The 18,118-nt window shown below is 45.3% G+C and overlaps 1 long non-coding RNA gene across 1 annotated transcript; it reads left to right on the forward strand.

Moving 5' to 3' along the window:
* The first annotated feature begins 2,183 nt into the window (after positions 1–2,183).
* On the forward strand, positions 2,184–17,567 carry LOC107184116. Its single transcript, XR_001514935.1, has 5 exons — positions 2,184–2,194; positions 2,318–2,323; positions 8,522–8,524; positions 8,810–8,816; positions 17,420–17,567. It is a non-coding gene; the product is annotated as an uncharacterized LOC107184116 (long non-coding RNA).
* Positions 17,568–18,118: the final 551 nt, after the last annotated feature.

An 18,118-nucleotide genomic window follows, 5' to 3' on the forward strand; every position in this document is an offset into this window, starting at 1 on the left:
TTAGTTGGGATGAAAATCCAAGTTTTTTACTTTATATCTACTGTACGGGTCCAACGGTGACCCTAAAAAAAGATAGGACCTAACCCACAGACTTGTAAAGGTAGACATAATTGAGAATCTCCAGATGAAACCATCCTGAATTTGGGGTGGCCCTAACCCAGTGGTCAGCAAACTGTGGCTCGTGAGCACGTGCGGCTCTTTGGCCCCTTAAGTGTGGCTCTTCCACAAAATACCACGTGCAGGCGCGCATGTACAGTGCAATTGAAATTTCGTGGCCCATGCATAGAAGTCGGTATTTTGTGGAAGAGCCAAAGAGCTGCATGTGGCTCGCGAGCCGCAGTTTGCCGACCACTGCCCTAACCCAATGACAGTGTCCTTCTCCAAAGAGGAGAAGGTGATGTGCAGGTGGTGGCCGAGACGGGTGATGCAGCTACAAGCCGAGAGCACCACGGACTGCTGACTGCACCAGAGCCGCCCTCAGGCCCGGAAGGAAGCAGCCCCACCACACCTCCATCTCACACCTCCACCTTCCAGGCTGGGAGGGATTAGAACTCTGCAGCCAGCCAGCCAGGCTGTGGTCACTTGTTATGGCTGCGCTGGGAAAGTAGTACAGACACCAGAGCCCGATGTCTCCTTGGACACTGAACTGGGCTCCAGTTTGGCCCAGCAATCTGGACTTGACCTTACCTTGCCAGCAGGCCTCATCGTATCTGCACACCCTTCCAGGTGGACAAGTGCCCTGGCTCAGCCTCCGCTCCGCCTGGCCACGGCTTCCCTCACAGGGCCAGCCCGGCCTGTGGTCCTGAGTGTTCCGGCCTGTTCCGGGCACAGCAGTGCGGCTGTGAACGGCTGATAAGGCTCTCGGGCCTGGCTCCAGACCTGAGTGGGCTGAGGTGCTGTGGGATCGGGGCCAGGCCCACAGCTCTCCAGCTCTGCCTGCCTGTGGCCTGGCTGGTACCTCCCGGGCTCTGACCTGCTGGTGCTCTCGCTGCCCTGGGACCCATCGGCCATGCTGCATTAATGCACTGGAGCTCCCTTCATTCCTGTCACCGTTCCAGCCGACGCCTGTGTGATGTTTCATTTATGCTGTAAGAAGAGGAAGGCGTACACTCATCCTCCTCAGACGCTTGCTGGCCTGAGGCCGGGGAGACCAAGTGCCAGGAGGAAGGTTTGCAGTCTGGATCCAAAAGGGTTTCACACACCTCCTCCCCGCAGGTGGGAGCAGTGGCACTCAGATCCCCAGACCTCCCCCTGGAGCGATGCCCCCAGGCACACAGGAGGCGTGGTCTCCACCCCTTTCTCCTTAGCCAGCAAACTGCGATTGACAGCTAAGCAGGTGGCTTTCAAAATGTCCTTTGCTTCCTGTTAATCAAGCTGCGGTGCCGCCTTCCCACCCACCCAATTTGTCAAGTCTCCCCTCAGTCCCTCAGGTGAGATGAAGTGGAGACACCCACCTCCTTCCCACAGTTCTCTACACGCGCTGCCAGGTGAGCCGTCCCTTCACAAAAGTAACCGCACAGAGCACTCCCCAGGGGAAATGTATCTGAACAGGTGAGGCTAAGACAAACAGCTTCCTGTCGGTGCTGAAGGCTTTTCAGTCCAGAAGGGTTCCATTCAATGGAACAAAGATGTGTTGAGAACTTCCATGCACCTAGAACCGCTCAAGACAGGCCAGCCCTCAGCTTGTGAACTCCTGAAGGGCGAGGAGTTATATCTATGCTCAGTGGAGCCCTAGTGCCCTCAATGGTCCTGGCACATGGTAGGTGCTCCATCATGAATAAGGATGAATGTTGAGCTCTTAGGAAAGAAAACAACTGGAAGTTCTGGGAGAAACTTCCAGAAGTTGTGTCCTAAAAATCCAAACCAGCAAGGCCTCTTTGGAATCCTGACTACCCTGAATGTTTGTGAATAATGACAATAGCCAGCACTTACTGTGAAGTGCCAGGCACGTTAGCTTTATTACCTCATTTAATCCTATCACTACCCTCATTACATACGAGGAGATGAAAGGTCAGAGAAGGCAACTAACTACCCTGAGGTCACACAGCTGGTGAACAGCAGGTCAGGACTCACACCCAGCTCTGTGAAGCCAGGGCCTGTCCTGTGTGACTCTGTGCTATAACGTCACCTTTTATAATTTAATAAACTGAAACCAAGAAGCAGGAAGAGGCCACCCAAATTTGCACGGCTGAAAGTAACATTGAGAGCTTAAACTTGGCATTACCATCTCTCACCCCGCACTCCTGCTCGGCACTGCAGCGCCTTCTTACCACAGGCCAAACCAGCCGTCTTAAAGCTTCAGCACTTACAAAGACAGGCTTCTGTCTGGGCAAGGCCTTTAAAGAAGACAATTTTTTAAAATAAAATAATTATTTTGGAAAAAGGCAATATGTCTGATCATCCAAAAAGACAAATAGAAAAAAAGTTAACCTGCTTAAAATATTAATATACTGCTTGTATATTGCCTTTTTTCCAGGAACTAAAAGAGTTTAATACAGGCCATTAATTCTTGGACTATTTCTGAAGGGACAAAAGCAAGCATCAGTATCTACTTTTTAATACGAGGAAACGGAAGCATAGGATCCACTGGAGAGTTGGGATGCAGAGCAAATTCAGGTCCAGTGAAATGTGAAGGCGTGATCGTTAAGGGAAGCTGTGGCTGCATGTTCGCTGGATGTGGATCCCTTCTCTGAAGTGCCTTGATCTCCGCTGAGTAGGTGCCTTGAGAAGCCCACGGCTCCTGATCATTCATCAGTGAACCCTGTCATTTATAGCATTGTTCTTGAAGTGAAGTCCAAACAAGTGATTCTCACACTTGAACCTGCATTAGAATTACCAGGAGGGAGAGAGCACCTATCAGGGCAGGACCCCAAGCCTTCCCTCCCCTTCCCTCCCTCCCCCTTCCCTCCCCTCCTCTGCCTAGTTTCTGATTCAGCAGATCTGGAGTGAAGTCTCCATTCTGTGTTTGCACAAGTCCTGCTCCAGGGACCGCACTTGAGAAGTGGCCGCCAGGAGGCCGTGCAGTTGCGGATGGTCCTACAGCAGGTAGGCACTCAACCTGCAAATAAAGCCGCACAGCTTTGACTCCTGGCTCTGCCAATTTACATACTTCCTTCCTTTATATTTCAATGTCTTTCTTTTGAAAAAACAGGGGTGATGATGGTGATAACGTCACAGTGCGTGGCAGAGGTGCAGTAGTTGGCACCCTCATTTTGTCCTGACGCAGGTGACCGCGCTTAGGAGTCTTCCTCGATGCTACAGCGCCTCCCTAACACGGCATCAGAAATTAGGAAACAGCGCTTCTGAGAAGCCAGCCGTCCCCGGGAACTCTTAATTATGGGAGTGATCGTGGAGCTCGCCGGCCCTGAAACTGATCAGCGGGTGTACTGCTCTAGGATATGAACTTCCAAGTCCTTCGGTACAAGCCCATTAGCGAAGGTAGTGACCTAACTGTGATCCATTTCCAGAGAGTTAAGTAACAACATCAAATTTTAATGATGCTGGCAAGGATAACTATGTCTGGTGGCGGTATATTCAGCAATACTTAAGTCTGAATTTTAATAAAAGGGTTTTCTCCATCCCTGGGTTCCATTTGTTCCCCAGCTGGAAGAAAGGACCTGTGTACATGTAAAATGGCAAGAGTGTGCTGAGATTTTACTCGTTTCCACAGTTCTTCCAGCGACATGGAATGTCTAAAGTCTCCATGGCTTGCCCCTGTGAAAGCATAAGGGGAAATTAAGCATTCATTGCGACTGTTACTGGGGCTCATGTTGTCCCTGGCATTTTATGCAAGTGACAGGTAGTGCTATGATTTAGAAACAGTTTGTCACCCAGTGCCAGTTCAGCATCTTGCAAATGTCCCATCCCACACCCCTTGTGGCCTCACACCCTGCCCCAGCCTGCAAGCATGGGTGCACACCCGACCCAGGTTCCTGTGGCAGGGCCTCGACTTCACGTCTTTGCACACAAAACTATCTCCCAAAGGGAAGCGATACGGTGTCCTAAGCTATAGCACACGGAGTGGTGCGGCAGACTGGACTGGCCCGAGTGAATGTCCCTCAGGCATGTATGCTCACCTGTAGCCCATCCCCCTGAAGCGGGGCCAGCTCTGTGACCTGCAGGACCAGGCAGGGATGCTGGTGTGTCTGTGGATTCTGCTTTTGCTCCTGCTTTCATGTGCGATCGGGCTACCCTACACCGCCATGCTGAGAGACGTCCAACCTCGTCACGTGGACAAGCACACGTGGAAGAGAACCCAGGCGCCAGCCAGGGGCCCGTCAAACTCCCAGCGGCAGCCACACCTACCTGCCAGCTGGTGACTGAGGCCATCCTAGAGGTGGAGTCTCCAGCTTCAGTCAGCAGTCCCAGCTGCAATTTGGGAGCAAGTACAGTGGCTCTTGTCTAGCTGCTGAGGCTGCTGGGTCTTATTAAGCAGCAACAGATAACCGGGAGAGTAACTCAAAGAACAGCCAGCGCGGCTCGGCACGAGGATGGTGTGCAGAGTGCCTCTGGATGCAGCCTTAACGAGCCTCGGCCGCCGCCCAGTGCCGTGGAAAACACACGTCCTAAGGAGCGTGATGCCCACGTTATGTGATACGTTTCCGATCACAGCCTTCTTTCACTCTTCTGTTCTCACCCCTTTGGGGTTGATTTTTATATCAGGAAGAAACCCAAGAGGAGTATTTTATTATTATTAGATTCTGACAGTCCAATAATCTAGACCTGGCATTTAATTATGTCTCACATTCATTTTCATCATAAGAGCATCAGAAAAAAACTGGTCAAATATACAAAAGCGATGACCTAATTAACCCAATGGTTTTGTGTGCATTTAAAACTGTGTGGACCTCAGTGCACTGGGGACTAGTGACAAGAAGAACTGACTCCACAGTGGGCCATTCACCCTCCGGCCGTGCTGTCGCCTGCCTGGAGAACCTCACATGTCTGTTGGTTAAGGGGACAACTGTACAGTGAAGATTTCTGGCACTTTCTCTGTGATGCACTCATTTCTACCAGTAGTCTTCCCAAAGTGAGAGGAAGCACACAGGACCCTCACGTACCAATCGGCAAACTGTCCTGTGTAAGATTCTGTAAAACCTGGTTCTGTTCCCCTTGAACCCCTGAGGAAAACGCATAGATGTCAGTGTAACACCAGAGGCTGATTTTCAGTCTTAATCCTGTAGCGGCTGTTTCTCCAGACCTCGCGGCCCCTCTGAATCTCCCTTCTCTCCAGACAATGGCAGTGGTTACGTGGGCTGTTTGCTAACTCCATCCTGCAAGAGGGAGACTGGAACACGCAGGAAGGTTTGGTGTTTACCTTTGCAACAGTGGGATTTTCCAAACTTCTGCAAACAGATACTTTAACCTCCTGCAATGTTTTCTCCCAATTAAACACAAGCAGTCACATCCAGAAGGGAGCTGAACTGCCAGTTGGCACCGCACACTGGTCCCTCAGGCCTCCAAGGAGGTGGGGAGCCCGTGGGGAAGAGACTCAGACAAGGGCCCTGGGATTGCGATCAACTCCACAGCTTCCTCGCGTGAATGCAGCAAGATAAGCCAGCGTCTGAGAAAGCACCTTGACGTGCTCTACCAAGACAGACTGGATTGTTGCTATTATTACAGCATTCTTAATCTCCAAATATTAACAACAGCCACTCTTTGTTGACGGTCTTGCACTTCTTGCATGACCTTGACCAAGTTAGTTTTCCTCCCTAGGGCGGTTTCCTCCCACCCGCTATGAGGGAGCTGTAGTGAGGATTGAATGAGATCTCCTCAGAAGCTGGGGTTTACTTCCCAAATGAACAAACCGCATGTCAAGGGTTGTTGTCGGAAGATCCCACACCAAGAACCACAGAGTCTGGGTGGTCGTGCCTGATTTACCGGCCTTTGCCGTCACTGTCCGCTGTCTGGGACTGGAAACTCGAGTGCCTGGCGGTTTCAGTTCTCTCGTGAGAGCAATCATGTCAGCTCCACCTCTGCAGCATCCTGATTTTCTATATTCTTTAAGCAGCTGACACCTTTTTAAATGCATACATTAAAATTAACAAACACCTGCTACCCAATATTTCTTTTATCAACAGGAAAAAAAAAGTACCGCTGAATGCATGTTCTCTGGCATAGAAATGTGCCGGGAAGCTGGAAGCATCACTGTCTCCGCTGCTGGGGTTCTGAATGTGCTTATGATCCACCCTGGTCCTCATGAGACTCCTGGGCCTTTTTACCGGATGTTAGATTCAGCCAGCAGACCCACTTTCGCTAACACATAGACTGGAAGAAAAACGGAGACATTGACTTACACCCTCAACTTGCCTGCAATCAAATTTTGGAGACAACTATGTGCATAAAAACATTTATATTTAAGAACGACTCTAGCCCTGACCAGTTAGGCTCAGTGGCTAGAGTGTCAGCCTGTGGACTGAAGAGTCCCAGGTTCAATTCCGGTCAAGGGCATGTACCTTGGTTGCAGTCACATCCCCAGTAGGAGGTGTGCAGGAGACAGCTGATGGATGTTTCTCTCTCGTGGATGTTTCTAACTCTCTATCCCTCTACCTTCCTCTCTGTAAAAAATCAATAAAATATATATATATATATTTTTTAAAAAAGAATGACTAATGCTATAACATAGGTGCAAAGGGCAGGAAACTGGGAAAAGAATGGATTTCTTTTGATCAGAACATCAGAAAAAGCTTGCGCATCAGAGATAGGCAACAAGACCAACAAAAGCATAAGCACTAATCTGAAAACATGCAAAACAAATGGGTTCTGCAGGAAACCTGCAGCTGCGAGCTGGGTATGAGTTTACAGGGCACAACTGTGGACAACGGTGCTGAATGGCTACCCGAGTTATGTCGCTGATTAGTGCAGGTCAGCGCCGTCCCAGTCGGAAGACGGCCGGTACCTGACTCACCGCCATGGCTCTGGAAAGGGGCTGTTTACTCAGGAGGTTTTCGCTGACGGCCAAACCCTTGTGTCCGTCATGCTTGGTGAGGGGCAGCTGTATGGTTCCCAAGGCAGGCTGCCTTACCTTGGAGTTTTCTCTTTTCAGTAACCATAGGTTATGCACACCCCACCAGGAGCTGGGTTACCTTATATGTTCATTCCCAGATCGAGTGCCCCATCATGTATCAATCAGTTACAAACTCATCTGCAATCTATTCCTACAATGACCCTCAACCCATCCTCTCCCTGTCATTGCTGCCTTTCCACCCTAATTTTAGATATTCATGGATTGTCTTTGGGTTTTTGTCATCTGGCCTCCCTTCTCCCACTCAGTTTTTCCTTCCCAGCCAGCCATTATCCCTCTGCCTGTGCTACCTGTTTAAGAGGGCGGGCTCCAGCACAGACAGGGTTGCGTTGAAGACTTGCCTCTGTAGATAAAAAGACAATAAATGGGAATGATCATCTACATCCAGGGTTGGCAAGTCTGGCCTGTGCCATAAAGTTTTGTTGGGATGAAGCCATTCCCATTTATTTCTGTATCATCTAGGACTGTTTTCCTCTACAGAAGCAGAGTTAAGTTTTTGGAACAGGGATTGTATGGTTCTCAAAGCCTAACATATTTATAATATGGTCCCTACAGAAAAAGTTTGCCAATCCCAGATCTATATCACGGAGGTGCTGAAAAAATTACATACAAAATGTCATGAAAAGAGGCAAAGGGATTCAAGATGACAGTGTAGGAAAAGCCTGAAGTCACCTCCTCCCACAAACACATCTGCAGCTGCATATGGAATAATGTTCTTGGAAAGAGACCTGAAAACTAGATGAACAGTAAACCTGCAACATGGGATAAAAGAGCCACATGGAGACAGCCAGGAGAGGCAGAGATACGCTCTTGCTCCACGGGGGGCAATCCACAATTGGGAGGGAGCTCAGAAACACAGAACTTGTCACCAAGAAGCAAGGATTGATCCCCTAAGCTCTGGCAAGATTTTACTGTTCATTTTCGTTTGCTCCTCAGCCAAATGGGATTAAAAGGTGTTGAAGTATTCAAGGGAGGATTATAAAGGTACAAATTAGATTATGCATATTAACAAGGTCAGTCCCTCTTAGCCTGCAGGAATAAGAGGAGATCCCATTGACCATACTTCTAAAGATCATCCTAGTACCACCCTTTCCCACAAGTCCCACCTCCAAGGAGGAGCCTTTGGTGGGTGAGGTCTTAAAAAGATTAATCCTCCTAGTGGTATATATAGGCCAGACTCACATTACTAAACATTTAATGGGTAGGAGACTGGCGTCGGAGACTCTTCTTGGAGACACACTTCAGGGACTCACTCAAAGGAGCAGGCTCCAGAAACGACATATAACTTGGGTTGCGCTTGGTTTTTGACCAGGAGCACTCTACATCCCTTGTGCAAAGTGGTGTTAAATACAGGAGAGGGCGACAAGAAGACTGGACTACAGCAGTTGGCTAGAACTCTTCTTGGAAACTCCTAGTGGCTTCCACAGGGAGGGAAGCCTGAGCAGACCTCAGCTTCTCACTTTTCCTCACTCCTGGAGGATCACATGGACTGACGAGACTGTCTTGGGACAGACACCCTCCCTGCACAATGGCCAGCTGTCCCATCTGCCTGGATTACCTGAGAGACCCAGTGACCACTGAGTGTGGGCACAACTTCTGTTCCTCCTGCATCCACCAGCGCTGGGAAGGTCTACAGGGCACCTTTCCCTGCCCCGTCTGCCTCTACCACTGCCCTGACAGGAGCTTGAAGAGGAACACCCTTCTTTGTGTCACATGACCGAGATTGTTCAGCAGATTCCCGGCATGAGGGGAAAGAGGAAAAGGCAAGAGGAACCCCTGTGTAAGAAGCACCGTGAGGGTCTGGCCCTGTTCTGTGAGAAGGACCTGCAGCTGTTGTGTGCCCAGTGCAGGGTCTCCTCTAATCACGGGGATCTCCCCCTGATGCCCATTGAAGAAGCTGCAGCTACTCACAGGAGGAAGCTCAAGAGCTATATTGAGTCCTTGAGCGAGCAGATTAAAGATACTGAAAATCAGTCAGAAATGCAAGTGTCGAAATGTTTTGAATTGAGACAGAGGATAGAACATCAAAAGGACGAATTGCACTCTGAAGTTAAACAACTTAAAAATTTTTTGGAAAAGGAACAGAATGCAATGCTTATCAGTTTGCTAACTGAAACAACAAATGTTGAAGAAAAATTAATGGAAGAGAAAAACCAAATATCCACCCACAGCTCCAAATTATCTTACCCAGCTGTCCTGAGTTCTGAGGGATTTGATGCTGGCAGGCATTTTTGGCAGGTAGAAGTAAGAGGCACAGGGGCATGGTCCTTAGGCGTGTGTAAGGAATCTTTCCCCAAGAATGCTCCTATGCCACCATCCCCAAGAAATGGCTGCTGGCAGCTTCAGTCCTGGGCAAATACATCTGTCACATGGGATTCAGGCAACTGGGAACGGATAGGCATTTTTCTGGACTATGAGTTGGGAGAAGTTTCATTTTATAATTTGAGAAATAGATCACATTTGTATACTTTCAGTGAAAGTTTTGCAGAAAAACTTAAGCCCTAGGACCTTCTTCAAAATCACTTGTAATGCATATAGGCAAAGATGAATGATGAGCCGCCTTTGTCATCTGTTTGATACGTTCTACTCTCTTCCTGTGTTAATAGAGAGTGCTTGTAATAAAAGACCCAAGTAAAAAAAAAAAAAAAGAAGCAAGGGTTCATGCCCCACATCAAGCACCCCCAAATCCTGGGTCCTGCTCTAAGAGACAAGCTGCCAAAATATCTTGCTTTGAAAACCAGTGGGGATTACATCCAGGAAAATCATGGAACTCTAAGGAATGGAGAGTCACTTTAACAGGAGTGTATGCAGACTTGCTTGTCCTGTTGACCTAGCACAAAGGCAGCAGTTTGAAAAGTACCTAAATACATGTGAAAGAGACACAATTAATAATCTTAAAGCTTCTTCAGAGAGGCAGGAACCTGTTGGGATCCTCACCATGGACAGAGATACTAATGGGCACCATTTCTGCAACCTGATCCTATCTTGCTAGTCCTGGCTGCCTGGCACCATTTCAGAATTCTTCCTCTCACCTCCCTAGCAGCTGTGAGAGTTCCCCAGCAACCTCCATGTCACAACCATGTCCCGGCCAGCTGGATGAGCACCCCACCTGCACCCACACAGCATCCTCCACCCCACCATAGCAGGTGGGCATGCAGCCTACACAAGGACACCCATGGGAGTCTGGCTCTGGTGGCCAGGGGGATTGTGCTTGTAATACCCACATATCATCTCCTACACAGGCATCTCCAAGACTGGGAGAGGTAGCTGATTCATCTAATGTGTAGAAACAGGCAAAAGTGGACAGAAATATGTTCAAAACAAAACAATAAGAACCTCACAAAAAAAAAACACTCTATAAAGCAAAGAAGTAATCTGCCTGACAAAGAATTCAAAGTAGTGATCATAAAAATGCTCACTGAACTTGGGAGAGGAGTGGATGAGCACAGTAAGAACTTCAACAAAGAGAGAGAAAATGTGAAAAAGAAAAAGCACCTAACAGAAGTCACAAACAAGGCTGAAGAGTAGCTGAACTGAAAAGTAACTAGAGGGATTCAATGTCAGACTGGATGCAGCAGAAGAACAAAGCAGTGAACTGAAGGACAAAGCATGGGAACTCATCTAGACAGATCAGAAAAAAATAAGAAAAATTAAAAGTGAAGACACATCATAAGATCTATGGGACATCATTAAGCAGAATAAAATTTGTATTATAGGGGTCCCAGAAAGAGAAAAGAGGAAGGACCAGGGAACTTATCTGAAGATATAATGACTAAAGCTTTCCTAATCTGGGGAAGGAAACAAACATTCAAGTCCAAGAAGCCCAAATAAGAAAAACTCAGATCCACACCAAGACACATTATAATTAAAACTAGAGGCCTGGTGCACAAAATTAGTGCTCAGGCCGGGGGCGTGGGTGTGGTCTCTCAGGCCAACCTGCACCTTTTCCAATCCAGGAGCTCTCAGGGGATGTCCAACTGATGGTTTGGGCCCACTCCCTATGGTTCTCTGCTCTCTGCAGGGCCTGCCTACTCCACACCACAGTGATGGGCAAGCAGGCCCTGCTGGGTGCTATCTGTGGGCACATTTGCTTGCTCGCGGGTTGCCATAGCAACTGCCACACAGGCCCTGCTGGGTTCTGCCTGCAGGCCATGCTTGCCAGCTCCCGGGTCGCCATGGCACCAGCACAATTGCCTGCTGGCCTCACATTGCCAGGGTGACCCTGCCAGTGTCCTGCCCTGGCTGCTATGGGCGCCGCCATCTTTGTTGTGGAGTGATGGTTAATTTGCATATCACTCTTTTATTAAATAGGATGTCAAAAGTTAAAACTAAAGAAAGAATTTCAAAAGCAGCAAGAGAAAAACAACTTATTACACACAAGAAAAACCCCATAAGGATATCTGCAGATTTTTCAGCAAAAACCTTGCAGGCCAGAAGGTATTGGCACAATACATTCAAAGTGATGAAAGGGAAAAACCTACAACCAACCATACTCTACCTGGCAAGGTTATTACTAAGAACTAAAGGAGATCCTGGCTGGTGTAGTTCAGTGGTTGAGCATCCATCCAGGAATCAGGAGGTTATGGTTCAATTCCCAGTCAGGGCACATTCCTGAAGTTGCAGATTCAGTCCCCAGTAGAGGGTGTGAAGGAGGCAGCCAGTTGATGATTCCCGCTCATCATTGATGTCTCTCTCCCTCTCCCTCCCTCTCTGAAATCAATAGAACATTTGTTTTTTAAAAAAGAATTAAACGGGAAACAGTTATTCAGATAAGCAAAGCTAAGACTTCATCACCACTATACTGGCCTTACAAGAAATGTTGAAGGGTCTTTTTAAACTGAAAAGAAATGGTACTACTTAATAACAAGAAATCATATGAGTGTAAAGGAAATATAATAAAGGTAGGGTATTAATAAATTATAAAGTTAATAAAAAGGTCAAAAGACAAAACTAGTAAAGCTACAGCAAATAGTTAATAGATATATACAATTAAAAGATGTTAAATGTGACATCAAAAAACATAAAATTGGGAGAAGAGTTAAAATATAGCTTTGGACTATGTTCATATTCAAGTTGCTATAAATTTGAAATAGACTCTTATATTCACAGAAAGTTGTATGCAACCTCATGGTAACCACAAAGCAAATACTTACAGTAAATATGCAAAAGAAAATGAGAATGAAATATAAACATACCACTAAATAGTCATCAAACCGGAAGGAAGAGAGAACTAGAAGAAGAAAAGGACCGAGAGGAACTACAAAAACAACCAGAAAACAATGAACAAAATGTCAATAAGTACACCCTTGTCGATAATTACTTTAAATGTATTGGAGAAAATTTCCAATCAAAAAGCATAAGTGGCTCAATGTATAAAAATAACAAGATGCATCTACATGCTTTCTACAAGCGGCTCACTTCAGAAAGATAGACACACAGACTAAAAGTAAAGGGACAGCCAAAAATCCATGCAAATAGAAAAGAAAGCTGGTGTAACTGGACCAATATAAGATAAAATTTACAACAAATATCATAATAAAAAACAAAGAAGGGCATTAATTACATAATAGACCACATCTAGGCAGAGACAAATAAACATATCCTATCTAATGTGAAGCATCTAGAACAAAACAAATGAAAAAGCTGAATTCCAAGTGCTACAGAGGAGAGAGAGTGAATGAGAAATATACCTGACTACCGGTTAGAATTTGTTTTAAGTATTCCTAATAAAAACTTAGTTCCATAATATTTATTGTAATTTTGCAAGGCAAGTATTGGGACTTATTCATTCTCAATATCCCTAGTGGCTCACTGAAGACATGCCACTTAATGATGCTCAATAATTATCAGAGGAATAAATGAATGATGAAGCAAGAAGATAAAGGAAGTGGATAAATGGATGTGTGAAAGAAACTCTGTATCCATCCATCCATTAGTGGACACTTAGGCTGTTTCCATGTCTTGGCTATTGCATAAATGCTGCAATAAACATAAGAGTGCATATCTCTTTTTGAATGATTGTTTTCTCTTTCTTCAGGTATACCCTAAGTGGAGATGCAGGATCATATGGTAGTTCTATTTTTAAATTTTGTACAGACTTCCATACTGTTTTCCATAATGGTTGCACCAATTTAAATTCCCACCAACAGTGCACAAGGGCTCCCTTGCTCCACATTCTTACCAACACGTGTTATTTCTTGTCTTTTTGATAATATCTATTCTGCCAGGTGTGAGGTAATATCTCATTGAATTTTTCTGATTATTAGTGATGTTGAGCCTTTTTTTATGTGCCTTTTGGCCATCTGTATTTCTTTAGAAAAAAATGTCTATTTAGATCTTCTGTTCATACTTCAATTGTATTTTTGTTATTAAGTTGTATGAGTTCTTTATTTAGTTAGTTTATTGATCCCTTGTCAGATAAATGATTTGCAAATATCTTCTCCAATTCAGTAATTTGGCTTTCATTCTGTTGATGGTTTTCTTTGTTGTGCAGAAGCTTTTTAGTTTGATATTGTCATAGTTGCTTATTTTTGCTTTTATTGCCATTGTGGTCAGAAAACATGACTGATATGATTTCAATCTTCTCTAATTTACTAAGACTTGTTTAATGGCCTAATATGTGATCTATCCTGGAGAATGTACCATGTTTACTTGAGAAGAATGTGTGTTCTGTTGCTTTTTGATAGAATGTTCTATATATATCTTTTAGGTACCTCTGGCCTAATCTGTTGTTTAAGGCTGATATTTCCTTATTGATTTTCTGTCTGAATGACCTACCCATGGGTGCAAGTGAGTTATTAACATCCCCTACTAATACTGTAAGACTGTCTATCCCTTCCTTTAAGTCTGTTCATATTTGCTTTATATATTTAGGTGCTCTTGTGTTGGGTGCATAAATATTTATAAATCTTACATCCTTTTGTTGGATTGACCCCTTTAACATGATGTAATGCTCTCTTTGTCTTTTATTATAGTCTTTGTTTTAAAGTCATTTTTGTCTTTAATAGACATATTACCGGAAAGGGACCAGTCCTGAGAGCCGGTCAGAGACTTAGGGGGTCCTGGAGACAGGCTTGGGAGCAAGCCCTGGACGAGCTGCTGCTGCCCATTGCTCCCCTGGTTGCAAGTCTCATGGGATCCCTTAGAGTTTAGGAGATGCACGAATGGGGGGAAGAGAAGGGAAGAGAAAGGCACAGGCATGATCCTGGGAAGGAGGGTGTATGTTGGGTCCTTCATTTTGAGGGTTTTTAAAGGCTGAGAGTTTAGGGAAGGTCTTATGGGAGATCTTAATACAATATTCATCAGCTCGTTGCTAATGCACCAAAATGAGATTATTCCCTTAATTTCATCTGTCCTTGAGTGTGTTTGGCACAAATGGTGGCACTAATTAGATTTCTGCTATTCATATCCCTAGTAGGATGATTTAAGCTATTTACCCTCTGGTTTGGGAGAAGTGTAAACTATTTACTCTTTTCTTTTGGTGTTTTAATATTTTTATTTTTTTCTTATTTTTTAAATGTATCTTTATTGTTGAAAGTATTTCCCACATTGGTCCCTTCACCTCTCTCCCAACCCCCTCCCTCAGGCCTTCACCACACTATTGTCTATCTCCATGGGTTATGCATATATATATATACAAGTTCTTACTCTTAAGTGTCCTTGATTAGGGAAGATAGGATTTTGTGATTTACTACATGGCTGTAAACTGCTTGGCTATTTAACTATCTGTCTCAGCTTCTCTATCCCTCTTGTCCTGGATTACTGGCCTTTCTCATTTCCTCTTCAGAGACTTCTACCCCTGACATCTTTTAGGGGTGATGAGGCAGAATGGTAGGTCTTCAGTAACAGCTTCCTGCAGGCAAGGGCTGTGGATCATGCCTACACAGGGTGTGGAAGCCTCTCCCTGCCTGACCTAGGGGGAAAGGGACGGGGATCTGAGACTGGGACAGAGGCTGTTAGCTGATGCTTCCAACGTAGAGAAAGGCTGGAACCCCCAAAGCATCATCATCTGTGTTGAAGGTGGAAATAGGATTCTTCCACGGAGTTGCAAGAGAAGCATTTCAGGCTCACAGGAGGATGTGAGGTGCAGTGGTAAGATTTATTGGAGCAAAAACTAAGGACTGCCCCAAGATGCCAGTGTCTCACCCATGACCAGGTGGCTCGTGGATGGATGTCCAGGGCCTGGTGAGCACAAGGGCCCAGCAGGAGGGCCAGGCTCCAGAACTGTAGCACCATCCCACTGGGCTCGGATAGTCCAGCATAGTCTGTGCCCACCCTGCACTCCGGCCCCACCGGCACCATGCTTCAGCCCAGGCTGGGTCCACACAGCTTCTATGAAGAGAGAGCACATCAACCAACCTCAGGCCTTGTTAAGCTTTCCCATATTTCCTTGTTTTGGGGCAACAGAAATATTTCTTTCAGACTAACCAATCTTCTCCTAATTCTTCATGAGCTTGTACTGGGGTCTTCTAGGTCTTGTGCCCTTTTCCTATTTAGTCTTTTTCCCAGATTTTTCCCTGGCTAGACTCTTCCCTTTTAGTCATCATCTTGGTTAAACATGTCTCATCGTTTTGTTTCATCCTCTGGCTTCTGCTGTGTCTGTCTCAGCAGAGGGATTTCCCCTGCTGTCTGTGCTCGTCTCCCAGAGATTGCAAAGCTGGTTCTTCCTGCCCCTGGGGGTGGGATGCTGATCCCCTTGGCTGGGCAGTGCAGCTGAACCCTGGAGTGTCCAGAAGCTATAGATCCCACACTTAATTACTCTTAGCCAGGTTTGCTCCCTTCTCTTTTGTTAATACCTGACTAGCTGCCTACTGTAGCAATATAAGTATAGCTACCCAGTTTTCTTCTGGTTTCCATTTGAATGGGACATTTTTTCCCATTCCTTTGCTTTCAGTCTGTGTTTCCTGATATCTGAAGTGAATTTCTTGTAGACATTATGAAGATAGGTCTTGTTTGTTTGTTTTTTTATCGATTGAGCAACTTCATGTCTTTTGATGAGAGAATTTAAATCCAATACATTAAAGTAATTATTGATAGGTGTGTACCATTGGCATTTTGTTCATTGTTTTCTGGCTGTTGTGTAGTTTCTCTCTGTTTCTTTCTTCTTCTCTTGCTTTCTTCCCTTGTGGCTCAATGACTTTTTGTAGTGATGGGTTTAGATTTTTTTCTCACAATCTGTTGCTTATGAACTGTGGGGTTTTTTTATTTGTGGTTCCCATAAGGTTTACCTATCACAACATATACTTATAACAGTTTCTTTTGTGGATAACAAATTTGGTTTGAAGACATTCTAAAACTCCAGATTTTTACATACCCCCAACATTTTGTGGTTTTGATGTCATAGTTCACATCTTTTCATTGTATGTTTTACCCAACACCATTAACTAACCATTCTGCTCTTCTGCCTTCTATCATTTTATATAGTTTCCTCCTTTTAATCACTGTGAATTATCACTCACTCTTTTCTTTTGATTTTTTAAAAATAGCATATGCAACAGTCCCTTGATTTTTATTTACTTTATTTTTTTAATTGAATTTGGTTATTTTATTTTCTGCTTTTTAACTGAAGACTCCAAATATATTTGCCCACCCTCCATGAATCTGTTAAACATACCTATAAAATTAATCTACCCTTAATACAATTTTTTCATCTTCTCCTTTTTTAATAATCTCCTAATTCTCCTTACTTTCTTTAATGGTATCATCTAAAATGTGCTTCTTGAGGAGAAACCAAGATAGTGGCATATGTAAACACCAGAAATTGCTGTCTTGTACAACCACTTCAAAAATACAACTAAAAGACAAAATGGACATCATCCAGAACCACAGGAAGTCTGGCTGAGTGGAAATTCTACAACTAGAAGGAAAGAGAAAAGCACACTGAGACTCGGAGGAGGTGCGGAAGTAAAGTGCAGAGGTATGGAGGTGCACGTGGAAAGGGCTGGCAACTTTTCAATCGGGAGGGAGTCTCAAGCTCCCGACAGCTCTGAACTCCAGTTCTGGGCAAGTCTCTGGGGACCCAGACTCATACGGGGAGAAACTGGACTGTCTGGCATCAGGCAGAACTCGAGGGTGGCTTTCTCTCAGAGGAGCTTGCAGCGATTTTTTTAGACAGACATGAGCAGAGCAAGGATGAGGGGCTAATTGGCTCTTCCAGGTGTAACTAAGTCTTTCCACCTCTATGTATGTTAGACAAGGGGACTCCCCAGAAGCAAGAGGGAACTAGGCTGCAGACAAAGCAGCCCAGGAGGCTGCCCTAAAGCCAGTGGGGCCTCTACAGATTCTCGTGACTCTTCCAGACCCTGAACTACCCATCTCACCAGCTTACAATAAACCCAATCTAGAAAAGCTGAAATCCATAACCAATCTTTACTCAAGTTCTTTCAGGCTTTACAGTCTACCTAGAAAGCAGACCAGAAGCACGTCTGAGATGCTCTGCCTGTATCTGGTTCATCCCTTCCAACCTGGTGACTCTGTTTGGGTAAAGAAATTTGCCACCCAAGGACTGACTCCCACCTGGAAAGGACCACCCCCAGGCAGTCAAGGTTGACAGGATCCTGACATGTCTTCATCACGCCCACCTCAAGACAACCAGGCAAAATAGAGAGTCCAGGACTCTTTGGACCCTCTAAAGACTACTCATTGGACCCTCATTCCAGGCCCTTATCTTATGAACAGGCCCACTGACTTTATTCAGCAAAGGATTAATTCTATCAAGCTTATAGTCCTGAGTGGTCAATTAATATAACTGCCTCCCCAACAATGACCCCAACATGAGTCAATGATTTGACTCATGTACATAAAACCAGTGGGGAATGAAGTATCCATCTTATATAAAAACTACCGTTTGAAATTTTAACCCTGCTATTCTGGCTTCTGTTTTAAATAATAAGGAAAATAAGACAACTCCCATTCCAGAGAGGCCATAAACTATGCCCCAGACAGAGTTGTCAGTGCTGACGTCAAGCCAGGCCTTGAGATATGGTCTCATGGCCCTTTCCCAGCATTCAGGCCTTCTTTCTCAGAAGGCCCGGAAGTCTCATTCCAAATTAGGGAGACAAAGGACTGGAAAAAGTAAAATTAAAGAGAGTTTCC

Source organism: Myotis davidii, unplaced genomic scaffold, assembly GCF_000327345.1.
Source record: "Myotis davidii unplaced genomic scaffold, ASM32734v1 scaffold821, whole genome shotgun sequence".
Taxonomy (NCBI): domain Eukaryota; kingdom Metazoa; phylum Chordata; class Mammalia; order Chiroptera; family Vespertilionidae; genus Myotis; species Myotis davidii.